General features: G+C 47.7%; 1 protein-coding gene across 3 annotated transcripts in view; it reads right to left on the reverse strand.

The window, feature by feature from the left end:
• The window catches only part of plxnb3 (plexin B3), a 55,532-nt gene extending 40,371 nt beyond the window's left edge, over nt 1-15,161 (reverse strand). For 2 of the 3 annotated variants that reach the window (XM_031566161.2, XM_031566159.2), the window contains exon 1: nt 14,282-15,161. The gene's annotated coding sequence lies outside the window, so the exon portion shown is untranslated. Of the gene's footprint in view, nt 1-1,451; nt 3,342-14,281 lie in introns of those variants that run through there. The other variant, XM_031566160.2, reaches the window with a different exon arrangement.
• Between the last annotated feature and the right edge of the window lie 15 nt (nt 15,162-15,176).

Here is a 15,176-nt window from a genome sequence, read left to right on the forward strand (position 1 = left end):
TAACTTGTTGTCGCGCCACGCGTGCTCGGTCTAATAAAGGCTGAACGCCCACACAGATGGTGAATATCACACATCCATGAGCGGGCCACAAGGTGAACGTAAGCAAGACTCCTGGGAGAGGACAGGGAAGAGAAGAGGAGGGGGGGGGGTGAAAAGACAATGGAGCAGGAACGGAGAGGAGGGAGCAAGTGGGGGAAAACAAACGGAGAGGAAGAGAGGATGTTCAGATTCCACTCCAGCAGTTTAGAGCCTGCTCCAGCTCAGAGAGGAAGGGAGAGACAGATAGAGAGAGAGGGGGTGGGAGGGAGGGAGGGGAAAGAGAGAGCGAAGTCTCGCTCTGGCTGGCTGTCACACAGCGAGAGTGGTGGAGACAGCCAGGGACAATAAGCAGCAGAAAAAGCATGGAGATGATCTAATGAATGAAAAACTGTCCAATCTTGCACTTTCAAAACAGCTGTATACACAATGTGTGTCAGTATGAAGCGCCTGCAACAGTGTGGTCTGTCAACACATACTTTCACGGGCCAAACATGTAGAGTAACGCATCTTGTTTAATTTCAGCTGAAAACATCCCTGCTGACTGAAAAGCACTATCAGAAATCTGCGCGGAAAGTCAATAGCAATCAACACGTATTCATACGGTGCTGCTGAACCATGCTCTCGCTTCACTAGTCAGAGCCAATTTTGTCACATGGAAATATGCAAATATCCCGCAGGGTTTGATGCAGCCATTCAGAGGACAAAAACAAATGTTTTTGGGGGGCCGTGATGTTTGCCACTCTGAAGTGGCGGTGGATGACACTTGAATCTGGTCGAGATGCCATTTCCCTTTTAATGCTTTCTTTCATGTTGTGTGGAGCAAGGCTGCTAAAGCCCCTCTTGTATTGGACTCAGAGAGAGCAGAGCTCTAGGAAGGAGTGGGAAGGAGTGGGAAGGAGGGGGGTGAATCAATGCATTCTCTAAGGCCCCTTCTCCAGGCTTCAATGAACCAGCTTCAGGGAATATATGAAAGCATAAGGAAAGGCTATGAACCACCAGACCCTGACAGCAGTTAGCAACTGTCACAGTGCATATATAAAATACACCAGCAAAGAGTGCCAAAATCACCAGTAGCCTGATGGACAAAACATAGCCATGCATAAGTTGAGACTAATTAAAATCGTTATGCCATATAAGGGGTGATAACCATGACTACCTTTCACTTACTAAACAGCAAAACGTCCACTCTTGGGGACCCATTCATATTATTGTCTGGCTGAAAATACTTTGTAATAAAAAACGACAGAAAATATAAGTATGGTAAGACTTTGTTACAACTTATTGCTACTTCGTCTTGGAAGTGCCTCTGCATCTGTTACATCCAAATCCATCAACATTTAGAGCAAGAGCACCGAACATTATTGCGAGAGAAACGCCTATCAAAGTTCACTTGCATGAAATATCACACTTACTTCATTCAAAGACGCCGCGGCTCATTCCCCGGAGTCCCATCCGACCCCGTGTTAACGCGCAATCCAAAAACAACAGCACCGAAGAGCGGAGAAATTATAAAAACCGACACCCGACTCTAGCCAACACAGTCTATAAATCCCATTATGTGTGCGCTACATTGTTCGCAAGCGGCGGAGATTAGAGGTAGCAGTGAGAGCAGACTGGTGGGAATAGGCGGAGCGTTTTTACGCACCCCCCAAAACAGAGTTTTCAATGAAGCTGCTTTCTAACAGGCGGGGTCGTGATACTTAATATTTAATTTTCTCGCGTATGGGCGAGAACTTAACCGCACTGATGAATACAATATCTCCGCCCAGTTTAGGGTCTTTACGTCCGCGTACCCTTCGACCAGGAACCATAACCCCGCCTTCGGCACCGCAGCTGGAGTGACAGATGGATATTGGCAACCGCCTGCCACCGCTAAACCGGTGTTTGACATAGATACTTTGGGTTTTAACAATGACAATTAAAACGAATAGCGAGCCCCAAAAGTGCCAGAATCCCCCCGCACTCCCCCCAAAACAATCCTCAATGTTTTAGCACCGTGTTTAGGACATTTAATCCGTCACAGCTAACAAGCTGTCTGTGATTAAAACAGCAGTGCAATATGAGATGTGAGGTTTCCAGTGACTTGGGAGAATCTCATTTAAAGGCTTAAAAAAAAAAAAAATACAAAAGACTTTGCAGCTCACCACAACATTTTAATAGTCTAATGGTGGCCTGAAAGGGACACCAACAAAGGCGTTAAACTGAAATTCAAAATCCCAGCACCACACAAAAGCTATGGAGGGAGAGGCTTCTTGACTTGACATGGCAGGAAAAATGATGACAGCCTATTGTGCTTTAGTTAGGGAGGGCGTGGAGAGAGAGGGGGAGAGCGAGGCTCCCAGGCGGGTTTTGTGATGAACAGGCATGCTGGGAGCGCTGGGAGCTCAGCTGGGACTGTTTGCCCAAAGCCGTGAACACCCCTCATCAAGGCCCTCATAAAATATTAATCCTGCACACAAAAGCACCAACAGCCACGGACCACCACACACGGATCAGCACACATGGAGGGGAGGCCGAGAGGGTCCACTGACCAGGCAGGATACATACAGGGAGGGGTAGAGAGGTACAGGGAGGGGTAGAGAGGGGCAGTTACTATGGAAGGAAAAGACAGAGAGAGAGAGAGAGAGAGAATGTTAAAATAGCAGTCAGTGGGAGAAAGAGACTTGCCATGGTAGCCAATGACACAGAAATGGAGAGAGCTAGAGTTACAGTGGTAGAAAAGAGAGAGAGAGAGAGAGTTACAGTGGCAGAAAAGAGAGAGAGAGAGTTACTGTGGCAGGCAGCGAGGGGAGCGTAATGAATGGAGAGAGAGGGGGAGGGGAAAGGGTGAGGGGTGACACGCAGTAATTGGGGGAAATGTGTGTGACGGTGGGAGGAAGCCATTATTGGCAGGTGAAGAAAAAAAAATCAGAAGCATCCCCTGAAATAATGAAATGACCAAGGTTAAGGAGAAGGGGGGGGGGAGCGCACACACATGAACCCTTTGGAAAAGAAGTGTATTGAGGCATATGCATGTCTTCGGAGAGAGTTGTCGGAAATGCAAGCCAATCATCTTAAAAAAAAGAGGAACATATTTTGGCTGAGGCGACTTTTCACACCAGCAGGCCCATATTAATGCAAACAGCACAGCATTCCCAGTCTCTGAGACAGCTTTGGGAGCTCAGGCCCAGTCTGCCCCTAAGAGCCTTGGCAGAGCGGCGGCCCAAACAGTTGTCTAGCATTCAGTGCTTTAGGCAGGGGAAGCCAAGGCCTGGGTACTCCAGCACACAATGAGGAGGCTGTGTAAGGATGCAAGCCCTGGCCCTCCCCTCCTCCAAATGCGCAGGGCTTCACCAAGGACACACACTCAATTAGGTGTCTGCAAACACACACACACACACTCACACACACACACACACACACACACACACACACACACACGGATACAGACAAAAACACTTGCACACACAGAAACCCGCACACACTAGCAGATTCAACAAAACAAATAAGACTAGGCTTCTTTTCACAGTCTTGTCACCAGAGAGGGATGCATAGTCCATAGCAACACTGCACACAAACACATTCACAAACACATTCACATAAAGCCACACTGACACAACGCTGAACAATAGCACTGATTACATGCACACCAAATCAATTCAAATGTTGCATATTTTTGGCAGTCAGCTATATTGTCAGTCCGGAAGATGGAGGAAAGGCTACTGCACTCTCTTTTTGTATAAAACCAATCCCACTTCCTCTTTGGTCTACTGACCAAGATTGAAATGGACGGAAGGGGGGATTTCTGTAAAAGGCAAATATATGTAAAACATGAAGCCAGGAAAGCGCAGTCTCTTCATAAAATCACGTTGGTCTCTGTGCAGGTGGGGTTGAATACCATAAGCGGATACTATGCACGAGAGCAATGACATATCTACAGCCCATTTAATCAAATACAGAGCTTGAGTTCTGCTGTGCATTTAGACTTTAGGATGGTTTTGGTGCATTCCAGCACCTTTTACCATATCTAAAAAGGAAGTGAAAGGACAGTGTCCTTTTTTAACTTTGTGGTACGCAACCGCGTGCGTCTGCTCACGTCATGGCCGGCGAACTCTCTTGGCTTGTGCGTATGCTCTTCTGTGGGGTCCTCCACTGACTGAAAGATTGATTGTGCCTTGTTTTTGCTCCGAGCTCCGGCGGCGACCCAAGAGAGCCGCTGTCATGATCGACAGAGCCTGGAAAACAGTCACTGGACATTCTTCATCTCTCCAGTCCATCACTTTGTTTGTGTCTTTCAGTCCCTCATCCACCCTATAACTGACGCCCCCGCACACCCCTTTCCCCTTCCCTCCACTCCCCACAGTACAGTCCAGTCCAGTCATGGAGCGTGGCTCAAAAAATGCACAGACAAGCGTGACTATTAAAATATCAAAGCGGGGTATGATAAAGATGGCCAGTGTGTGTGTTGGCGGAAGCGGGCTGACCTCCCCCGTGTTTCGGACAGCTCCCGTCAGGGCGCTGAATGGTGCCACTGTGGCTGGGGGTGACCTTTGACCCCGAGCGCTGCAGCGCAGCTTCCTTCCCTAGCGTGGCGAGCCAAATATGTGTCCGAAGGGAATAATGAGCTGGCCGGGCCAATTACGGTCGCCTGGTCTGACTACCATCTTGGTTTTCCAGCCAGCCACACACACACACACACACACACACACACACACACACACACACACACACACACACACACACACACACACACACACACACACACACACACACACACACACACACACACACACACACACACGCTCTAAGAGTGCAATGTGAGATGGGATGGAGGCTGGGTGCTGGAGGAGAGGACAGCTGGAGCCAGTCAGATGGGGACATCCACACAGTCTAGGAATCGCTCTCCTTGGAGCCACAGTACGGTCAAAGACAGCATCAACAGCAAGCACCTTCATTGTGGAATAAGAGATTACATTACACCAAGGTCGAGTCAGCAGTTGAATTTTGCTATAAAGCTTCTACCATTCGATTAAATGGCTTCACGGCAGCCATGGACTTTCATGGACATCAACATGCTAGCTCTGTAAGCTCACTGTATCACTGTGTAAGGTCTGGTAAAAGAATATTCTTGCTGGTTTTAAACGTCGGGTTATACCAGTGAGCAGCAACCATTACTGTAAGCGCCACCCAGGGGTTTCAGGGACGCTCCGAAGTACCAAACCTGGAGTAGGAACTTATTTCACACCCAAAAACGGCCCTGAAAGAGATCCTACAGGGGCGGTTCCTGCAGTGGAAAACCGCCGACAGGTGCCGGCCCCCCTAAAATGACCCACAAATTCCTGTCGTGTAAAAGCGCTTTAAGACCCAGTCAGGAACCTGCATCCAAACATGGGATGAAACTCCAAGCAAATCAGCATGTATGGCCACGCCCCTGGAGCACCACCTCACGGCTGCACCCTCTCCCACAACCCGGCGCAGCTCAACAAACTTCTCCACTTACTCTCCACTTACTCTGGTTTAATACAGCTGAACTCGCTGGGTCTCTCTCTGGGACAGACACAATAACACGTCCTTTGCTGAGACACATTAGCACCGTTCCCCTGGGTGCCAGCCTCAGCAAAACAATCACTGGCAAAGGCAAACAGCCTTGTTTGTTTTGAAGATGATAACGGTGTCGTGGCAGCACAGAAGCACTGCTCCAATGGGGGTGGGGCGGGGGGGGGGGGATTAGCTTTCACTTTCAGTGAGATTTTTATCAAATAACACACGTCTTACTCCTGAAATAGTAGCGGTTTCTGGGCTTAAGTCTTCGGGGGAATGAGATCCTCTCAAAGTTTCATAATGTGATACTACTTTTCTGACAAGGCTCAAGCAAGCGATAGACAGAGAGAGAGATAGATATATTTTCCATGACCATCAAGGTTTCATAACATGATATTCGAATTGCACTTTTCTCATGGGAACAGTGCAGGAGAGAAAAAGGAGCGTAGGGGCGTGAAGGCATCTCAGGAGAAACACCGGACCCTAGGGTGCCTTCCCAGCTCAGCACGGACACGCCCTATGAGCTGAAGTAGGCTGGGGCGGGTGGGTGGGTGGGGGGGGACTGTGGGGGATCTGCTGACAGAGCTCTGGTAACCATGTGGCACAACAGGTTAGACGACAACCACAAGGGCAGCAGCAGCAGCAACAAAAGCATCGGCGGCAGCAGAGAAGTAAAGCTGGGAGGAAACCAGAGAGCCTACGAAAAACAGATATTACTGCTCCGAAACAGCAAAGCCCATAAAAGCAGAAAAACTAAAACTGAAATATTTAAAATAAATAAATAAATAAAACACCCCCTACTAGCCTAACTCTCTTATTTCTTTATTATCATGGCTGCCAGAGACTCCATTCATCCAAGAAACATCAACCGAGTCCTTCATCAATCAGCCAAAATCAAATTTTTGTGCAAATTTTTTCCTGTGTTTGCGCGGGAGACGCAATAACAGCCTGGAAGTGAGATGATAAACAAGTGGGTGTTAACAGCAGGGTTTAGCCCAAAGCAGCTCTGCAAAGTGTGCATTACTTCACCGACATTAACTGGCCAGATGCGGACGGTCAGCACTTAGCCTGCTCCGGTATCTTTAGCATGCACTAATCTATACTTTAACCTTTAATCGGCTAAACATCTGTGTTCATACATGTATGCAACATGACCACAATAACACCCCCCCACCCGCATCCCCCATTAAAACTCACCCACACACATACCCACACACATGCCCACACACACACACACACACACACACACATACACACAGCACACACACACGTACATCTACCCCCTGCCTGGTTGCAAGTACTCTACCACTCTTATCAGCTTGCATTGCGACACACATCGGAGATGGATCCGCTTTTCTTTGTCATTACCCTCCTTTATGAAGACAGAGAGGGAAAGAATAGCAGATGACACAATTGATGTTTCTGCCAAACAAAGGGACTAAAGAGGATCGCGCAGGGTTTAGCCGTGAGGGTGGCAGGGGGGTCACAAAGGGGGGTGGGTGGGTGGGGGGGGGTGTTGGCGAGCGGGGGCGTAAAGCTGGCGGAGCGTGGCCACGTTAGACGGTGCGGAGAGAGACGATGCGGAGAGAGACAGAGACGGGAGAGCGCACTGAGCGCACAGCGAGCAGCGAAACAGATGCTGGCGCTTCTAGACAGCTGCGGGAGCAAAGGCACCAATTAGACTGCCACCCCTGCCTCTGACACACATTATTACACACTCTATAATCTGCGCTGGAAATCGGTGGCCTACACGCCGCACCGCTCCAAGGAAGGAAGGGAGCAGTGACACTGGCAGACAGAGAGATGAGGAGCTGAAAGAGAAAGCGGAGAGAGGGAGCGAGAGAGGGAGCGAGGGAGAGGGAGAGAGAGAAATATACAAAACGAAAAAAGACTACACTTTGCAACAAGAAAGAAGACACTCACTACTGTAAATACTTACAGCCTAGACTACTGCTTGCTATAGAGAGATAAAGAGGGTGTGAGAAACCGACAAAGAGAGAGAGAGAGAGAGAGAGAGAGAGAGAGAGAGAGAGAAATCATGTGGCGAGAGAATCAAATCTTGGCCTCTCTGTACATCCTTCCCTCCACTTCCCTGTGATTACACTGGTCTCACACTGGGGCGCTGGGCGGGCGGGCGAAAAGCTGGGGACGTGCTGGGGAGAGCGTGGGCCTTCCTGTCCTCCCTGAAGTGGTCATCTCCTGCCAGGCACAGCCGTTAACCACAGAGACCTGCGCTCGCTCCCACTGAGACCACACAGATAAAGCCCCTATAAACAGCCTCTCCACCCATCCACCGGGTCACCCAGTTATTAGCCAGCGGAATACATGAAGGGCCAGAGCCAGGCCCCTATTGATGGGGGTTGCTGGGGCGGTGGTGAGGGTGTGTGTGTGTGTGTGTGGGGGGGGGGTTAGCGAAACAACCAGAGAGAGTGGGTGTCAGAGGGGAACTGGTTAATTGAGATGGGGGGGGAGTGGGGGGGTGGAAGAGGCCATTTTGTCAAACAGAATAGGGTTGAGACCTTGGTCATCCTCCTTGGTAGCCCATAAAAAGCTCATTGTTGACAGGGTAACTTTGTAAAGGCTCGTCAACGTGCTCAAGAGGGATGGCAAGCACACAAAACAGGGACCCAAGACACACAAAAGGGCCATATTAGCCAGCGCTGGAACCTAGGGTTGCCTGACCTCCATCTTAATAGGATAAAAAGCTAAATTTCATTAACTGCTCTCGTGTGGGATTGGGGGGAGGAAGGGAGGAAGAGGTGGGGGAGACAATTGTCGGAGAAAGGAGTGCCTAGGAAAGGAAGAGACGGAAAGAAAACAAAAGGGAAGGGGAGAGCACAGAGAGAGAGAGAGAAAAAAAGAGACAGAGAGAGAGAGAGAGAGAGAGAGAGAGAGACCTGGAACAACGTTTTTTTTTGTGTCTGATGCCCAGGAATAGAACAGAATGGTTTTACCAGCATGCTGCACCCTTCACATAGTAATAAGACCGTTAGAAAACCCATGTTTAAAAAAACATTAGATACACAAACATGTTAACAGCCCATAGTTATATGCTCCACTTCAAACGCTATACTATAGTGCACCGTGCATTTCCCAATGGTGGCCCCATTAGCCAGGGCAGTAAAAGTATACTGGGTGTGCAGAGAGCAGAGCGATGCAGAAGCAGTGTTTAAAGTGGTGCCGCGGACTAAAGAGCCGCGCTGTTCTGGGAGACTGAGCATTGTTAAACAGCCAGAGCGTCAGATAGCAAAGCCCGGCCATCAGATAACAATGCCTGGCCCGCTTAAGGGAGGACCGCTGGAACATCAGGAAAAGAAAAACACCCATCAGGATTTTCCAGCCGCCTTCGCCACCAGTTTACCCACATCGCTTGGCTTGGCTCGCTTCGAGTGGTTTTTCCTTTTTTTATCCTTCCTTTTTTCAGGCACAGAAATAAAGCTATTTCCTGGGGTTTTGTTTAAAATAAAATAAAAAAAATACACCCACTTGAGAAGATATTGCTTCTTTGGTAAGAGGGTTTGGGTGGGGGGGGGGGTCGTTGATTCGTCCTTTGTGAGGAGATAATTGTCTTAAGCTCTGTGGTAATTGTGCTCTAATGGGGCTATGCGGGCTACACCTCGCTAAATTGAGTTAACCCACAGACAATATTGAGAAAAATGAACTGCCAAGGCATGCTGCCTCGGCCTCTGTTATGTCTATTATCAGCGGCGATGATAAAAGCGTTCATATCCTGGTCTGTCCTTGTGCTGCGCTGCTTCTGTTGGGAGAGTGACGGCTGCTCTGTGTGTGTGGGGGGTGGCAACACTGGTGGCAACTGCCACCCTGCATGGTAAAGCGAACAGAGGGAATAGGGGTGGGGGTGGTGGTGGGGCAAACATCTCTCAAAGCCACCACCACTGCAAGGGAGACCTCCACTAACCGCACCACACAGCCCACTCACCCATCCTCCTCCTTTAAATCACAGTGAAGCATGGGTGCTTTCATTCATGCCATTTCGTTTCATTTGTTTGGCAAATTGGGCGAAGGGAAGCAAGTGAGTGTTGCTGTGTGTTGTGCAACTGAGCGCACCAGGGGGCTGAGTACCTCGTTCTCACCCCCCCAAAAAAGCGTCCTAGATTATTGCAGAGCAAATCCTCAGACTGTGTGGTATCTCCAATCCCCAGATGGAAGAAGGATTGGAGGGAGGGCGGTGGCCATTTGTCACTGAGGACTAGGAATTCAATGCCTACTGTGTCAGGATGGAGGACTAAAGTATATCTTTAAAGTGAGCGTCTGTACATTTTTTCCCCCCAAAAAAATGCTGGATGGCCATGTTGTAGCCTTATTTTCAAGGAACCGATCCTGATTTTGTAGAAAGAAATTAATTACGCCTCATAGGGAGATTGGGGTGGGTGTTTGAAGAGGATGAAGGAGCACCCAACAAAACTCCGCTGGGAGAACGCATGATATATATATATAAAAAAAAAAATTGTGCATGCATTTTTAATGGCACCTTGAGCGCATCCAAGTCTGAAGTTCCTCCTTTGTGCGCTGGGCACAATCTGACAAGCGACGGGGAGGGGAAGCACAGCGGTTGGCACGATCAAGGGCTCTTCACACAACACACACACACATACACATAACGCAAACCCACATGCGCAACACACACACACACACACACACGCTCACACTCTTCGCAGCTCAGTCACCACACTTGACAGGATCGGTGTCTGAGCTGGGAGCCTCTAATCTGTCTGTGCATGGTCAGGAGCCCCCGTACCCCTACCCTAATCTCCTGGGATCCGACCTAGGGAAGGCTGGCAGGCTGGTGAGGCCCACTGCCCCCCTCTCCTCGCCTCTCCTCTCCGCTTCCTCCAGGACCTCCCTTCTGGAGAGGCACCGGGCTGTACCAGCCACACCTTCACGCCTTTATCACACACACACACACACACCTACACTGACTGACTGACAAAGGCACAGGGGAGTGACAGGCTGCTTTTTGATCAGTGAAGAACACACTTCATTTGATCCGTCAACAAGAGCTCATTATGGCGATCAAAAACACAAACAGACAATGCCCCACCGGCTCTAACCTAATATTTTGTGCTTTGGGAGGTGGAAGGTTTGTTTTCCGTGATTTTTTGTGAGACGTTTGTCTATGACAAGATGTGAGACAATTCCAGACAAAAGGTAGTCTGGGTTCTACTAGTCAACTCATATTTTTCTTTGCGGTGCTCAGAAGGCCTTAAAAAGGTCTTCTTTTAATCGAAACATGCAAAGAAGTCTGGAAATTCCATCTGAATGATGAAAAATTAAGCAGATGGCTGGACAGATTGTGTTGTGCAAGCAACGTGTTTAATCGGCCACTGTGCCTGATGAAATGGCCACTGGCATTTCCGAAGTCCTTTAAATGCATGTAGCCTAGTTTTTTTGTTGTTTTGGTTTAGAGAAAGTGGCACAAATGCCTTGCTGGTGTCCTGAGAGTATTGGAAACATGAGGCAAGTGTTAAAGTGATAGTCAGCAGTGTATCAAACCGCAAAAGCCCCCCCTCACACACACACACGCACACACACACACACACACACACACGTCGAAACACAAAACAAAACGGCACGCACGCTTATATTCACAGCGGGACCAAGCGCAAAACTGTGAACCCCCCTCGAGTTAATCTTGTTTCAGAGCAGGTGTAGGCACACAAGCATTTCAAATCCTGCCACCCCTCCACCCCTCCTCCTCTCTTCCACCTTCCCTCTCTGCCTCAGTCAGAAAGAGAGAGAGAGAAAGACCCATCCCTGCCTTCTCCACTCATGACTGTCCCCTCCCCCTCTGCTTGCCGTATCTGTGCCTCGCTCCCTCTCAATCTGTCTCTCCCTCTCTCCCATTCTGTCTTTTACTTTGTTTACCTCTCTTCCTCTGTTTCACTCTCTCACTCTTCCTCTGTAACCTACACCACAGGACCTGACAGACCAGTATGGCCACTCGTGGCTTCCTGTAATCATTTGCATTCCCCACTGCAGCCACTGAGGGAGAGGGCTATTTGCATACCTGTGTAAAAGATGTCATCTGAGACCATACAAACAGAATTACATGGTAACAGATGCCCTTAAGCATGCAGAGCGCGTCAAGTGCGGGCCATGCACAAAACTGCATCATTTGAACATGTCTAGCAGTGTGAGAAGTAGTGTTTATGTTGTGGAACTAGGTTTCAAAAACTCTTAAGACCCCCATGCACACAACAAAAAAGGCCAACGGAGGAACACAGATTATTGAAAGCCACACCACAGATCACAAGGACCTTAATGCAATTCATTAAGCTATTAGACATGGGCTTCCACAAGCGTTCAGATAACTAAAACATGCACACTGGGAATCCATGATTTAAAACGAGATAACAATTGCATGCCTGTGTGTGTGTGTGTGTGCGTGTTGGTGTGTGTGTGTGTGTGTGTGTGTGTGTGTGTGTGTGTGTGTGCGCGCCTGTGTGTGTAATGGATGTATGTTAGTTCGGGGATGCATGTCTCAAGGTGCGAATAATGCCTTTGTTTAGTATGTGTGCACAGTGTCTCAAAGCAGGGTGAGCGCAGGGGGGTGTGGACCAATATTGTCTCATCCTCCCCCAGTACAATCCTCCCCCTAATCCAGCTTGGCCTGTGGGGGCATTCTGTGTCAAATTTTCAAACAGATTTGAGACTCAACAGATATTCACAACGAAAGTAAAAATGACTGACATTACACTCCAGAGATTTTGGAAACAATGCCACAGTTTCACAGTCTTGCAACCATGATGCAACAGGCTCAACAAATATCACAACACAACCCGACAGCAAAGTAAAAACCAGCAGCAGTGAAGGAAAGCTATGGAGGCTTCGTCTGTGCTGTGTTAGGACTAGACTTTAAATTAGCTGCACTGCACCCTACATGACATGGAGTGGAGTCATGTGAAATCAGTGTTTTCTGAGATCAAACAAATGCTGTTAACAGCAGGAAAAGAAATTAGCCATCCCTGGCTAAAAGCTACACTAGTCCTTGGCAATTATACACAAAGTACAATTCAGACTACTTAGAACTGTAGAAGTGGTGACTACATAGCCTACTGTACAGTTTGGGTGGGGGAGTGGGGACAAGATTAGAGATTATTAACAGGAAACACTGTAATCAGGGTTGTGGAAATCCCCTAATCCTTAGACCATGGGGATGGAGGAGAGGAGATTTGGTGTTAGGGGGAAGAAATCTAATAATATTAAAGTATACCAAGAAGAGAGGGGTAAGCAAAGGACAAACCAGGTACATAAATGTTTCATATAGCCCTTTAATATCAGTTCACTAACTATAGACGTTTTGAAATGCCACTACGTGAAACAAAACGTTGACAAAGCTTGAAAATTGTCAACAGAAGCACATTGTCAAAAGGTGTCTTCTGACTACTGTGTAGCCTACACCCTATTCGGAGCCAACTTACATACTGACTAAAGACATTCAGATAACTGGTCGCATCTGGTCTCAAGTTATAACAGTGCCACAACTCTGAATCACTTGGACTGTTATGGACAACACCCTCCCGTTCATGTGGGTTCTGTTAAAAACACCAAAATATGTAGGGGCATATTAGTGCAGAAAGGATGTAGGCTGTAGGAGTGTAGGAGTATGTAGGAGTAGCCTACATTTCAGTTTCATGGGGATAAGAACTGGTTACGAAATTAGGAAGTTATGAATATAACTTTTCTAAGAACTCTGGATAACAACTGCCAGTCAGGAGTGATGCATAGAACTTGTCTGTGCTCTTCTCAATAAGGATTCGAACGTCTTAATGATGCATTAAAATGGCCACAATACACAATTATCTGAGGGTAGGAATATGAAATAGATTGGCTACGTCTACGGTCTACTTGGTCATTGAGCGGAGGAATTTTACTCTCGGACAGTCCACAGCGGCACAGACACCGACAGGTGAACCATCAGTAATAGCCTTCCAATGACATTCCATTACTTTTTGGGGTTTGGGTAAAGTAGCCTACTAGCCAGTCTAAATACACAAAACTTTGCTCACTGGCGCACGTCGGCTCTATGTCAGAAGGGATTTACTTTATTCTTTGAAGCTAGCTAATTATTTCCACTAGAACTACAATTCTACCGTGAATGGGTAAATTTGGGCCAGTAAAAACACTTGAAGCCACCGGGCGTGGAAGAATGCGAAGTATTCCGTATGCAAGTGAATTTGCTAGCGTGAAGGCTGTAGACACGAATTTAGGCTGCTTACTCATGCAAAAAAAAAAACACACAACACAATCACATATTTACCAACAACTGCGTGCATATACACTGATCGTCCCCTACAAGTACCTGTTACACCTTTTGTTAGCCTATATGCTTTCGTTTGCGTTCCAATTCACACTGCCACTTTCAGTTTTATGCGGATTAATATGAGAAAAGGCAACTTCGCGTTGAACTTCAAGGGTGTTGAGTTATCGTTAACGCCAACGACCCAATTGCTTGAAATTAATTCGATAAAGCTTGGCTGCCCTATCGTCATAGTTTAGATGTTGATTCATGTATCTTTTGTAAATACTCAAAACGCTCAAACAAATGCGAATAAGAAATTACCACATAAATGAACTTAACATTACTTCACATAGATCTGGTACCAACAGTGACTTGTCAGATATCGCCAGGGCGCAATTTAGCTTCAGCAGAACGCACCTTTGAAGTAGGCTACTTGATAGAACAAGAAAACCAACCTACCTCGCGCAGTTATCGATGCGCTGGGTGTTATCCGCGAGAAAATGCACTTCACGCAACTATCCCCAGTATCGCTCACATTGAATTTCCAGATGATGTCCGTCAGAGTTCAGGTTTACCACCCCCGCCCCCAAACTGAAGTGCTATCCAGAGGCTTCTTCGCCGACTAGGGTAGCTGGTGAACAAGAAGCTCACAATGCAACACGTGGAGTCAGATATCCAAGCACAAAAACCTTAAAAGACTTCACTCCGGAGTCGGAGTCACCACCGGAATCTTCAGAGGGAGCGGTGGAGAACGCGATTCGCTGGGTCTCCAGCGCCACCACTTGACTCGAAGCCGGTAACTCTGGTGAAAGAGACGCACTCAGCCTTCATGCACAGGTAGAACGGCTAGGTGTGATGTAGCATGCGAATACAGCTCTAGTTTCCCTGTAGCTTATGTAGACCTATGGCATATCTTGTTTGTCAGTTCAGTGGTTAACTGAAATGCTATAGCCACAGTCAACTGAAGGGTAAAATAAAGACCTATCTGCAAGTTAGTTAGCTTGTATAGTTCACACAGAACAGCAAACGTTGCCATATGGGCATCTATATTATGGTGAACCCAAAGAGCAATCTGACACATCCAGAGCCACATCCTTCTCTCATGTCAGCATAGCAAGTCGATGGCGATATCAAACAACTGCAGTGAGTCGTCGGACCTGCACATAGGCCTTTGATGTGCACGTTCCCTGCCACTTCATTTGGATGTAGAACGATACGCTGCTGTCTTTTAGACTACTAAAGTGCAAGGTCTCTGCAACGTTTGTGTGCAGTGTAGGTCACTTTGCTTCACTTGCTGATGTTTGATAGCAAGCTTACAAATAATACCTTTCAACTCCACTATAAATGACCGTAT

Source organism: Clupea harengus, chromosome 4, assembly GCF_900700415.2.
Source record: "Clupea harengus chromosome 4, Ch_v2.0.2, whole genome shotgun sequence".
Lineage (NCBI taxonomy): Eukaryota > Metazoa > Chordata > Actinopteri > Clupeiformes > Clupeidae > Clupea > Clupea harengus.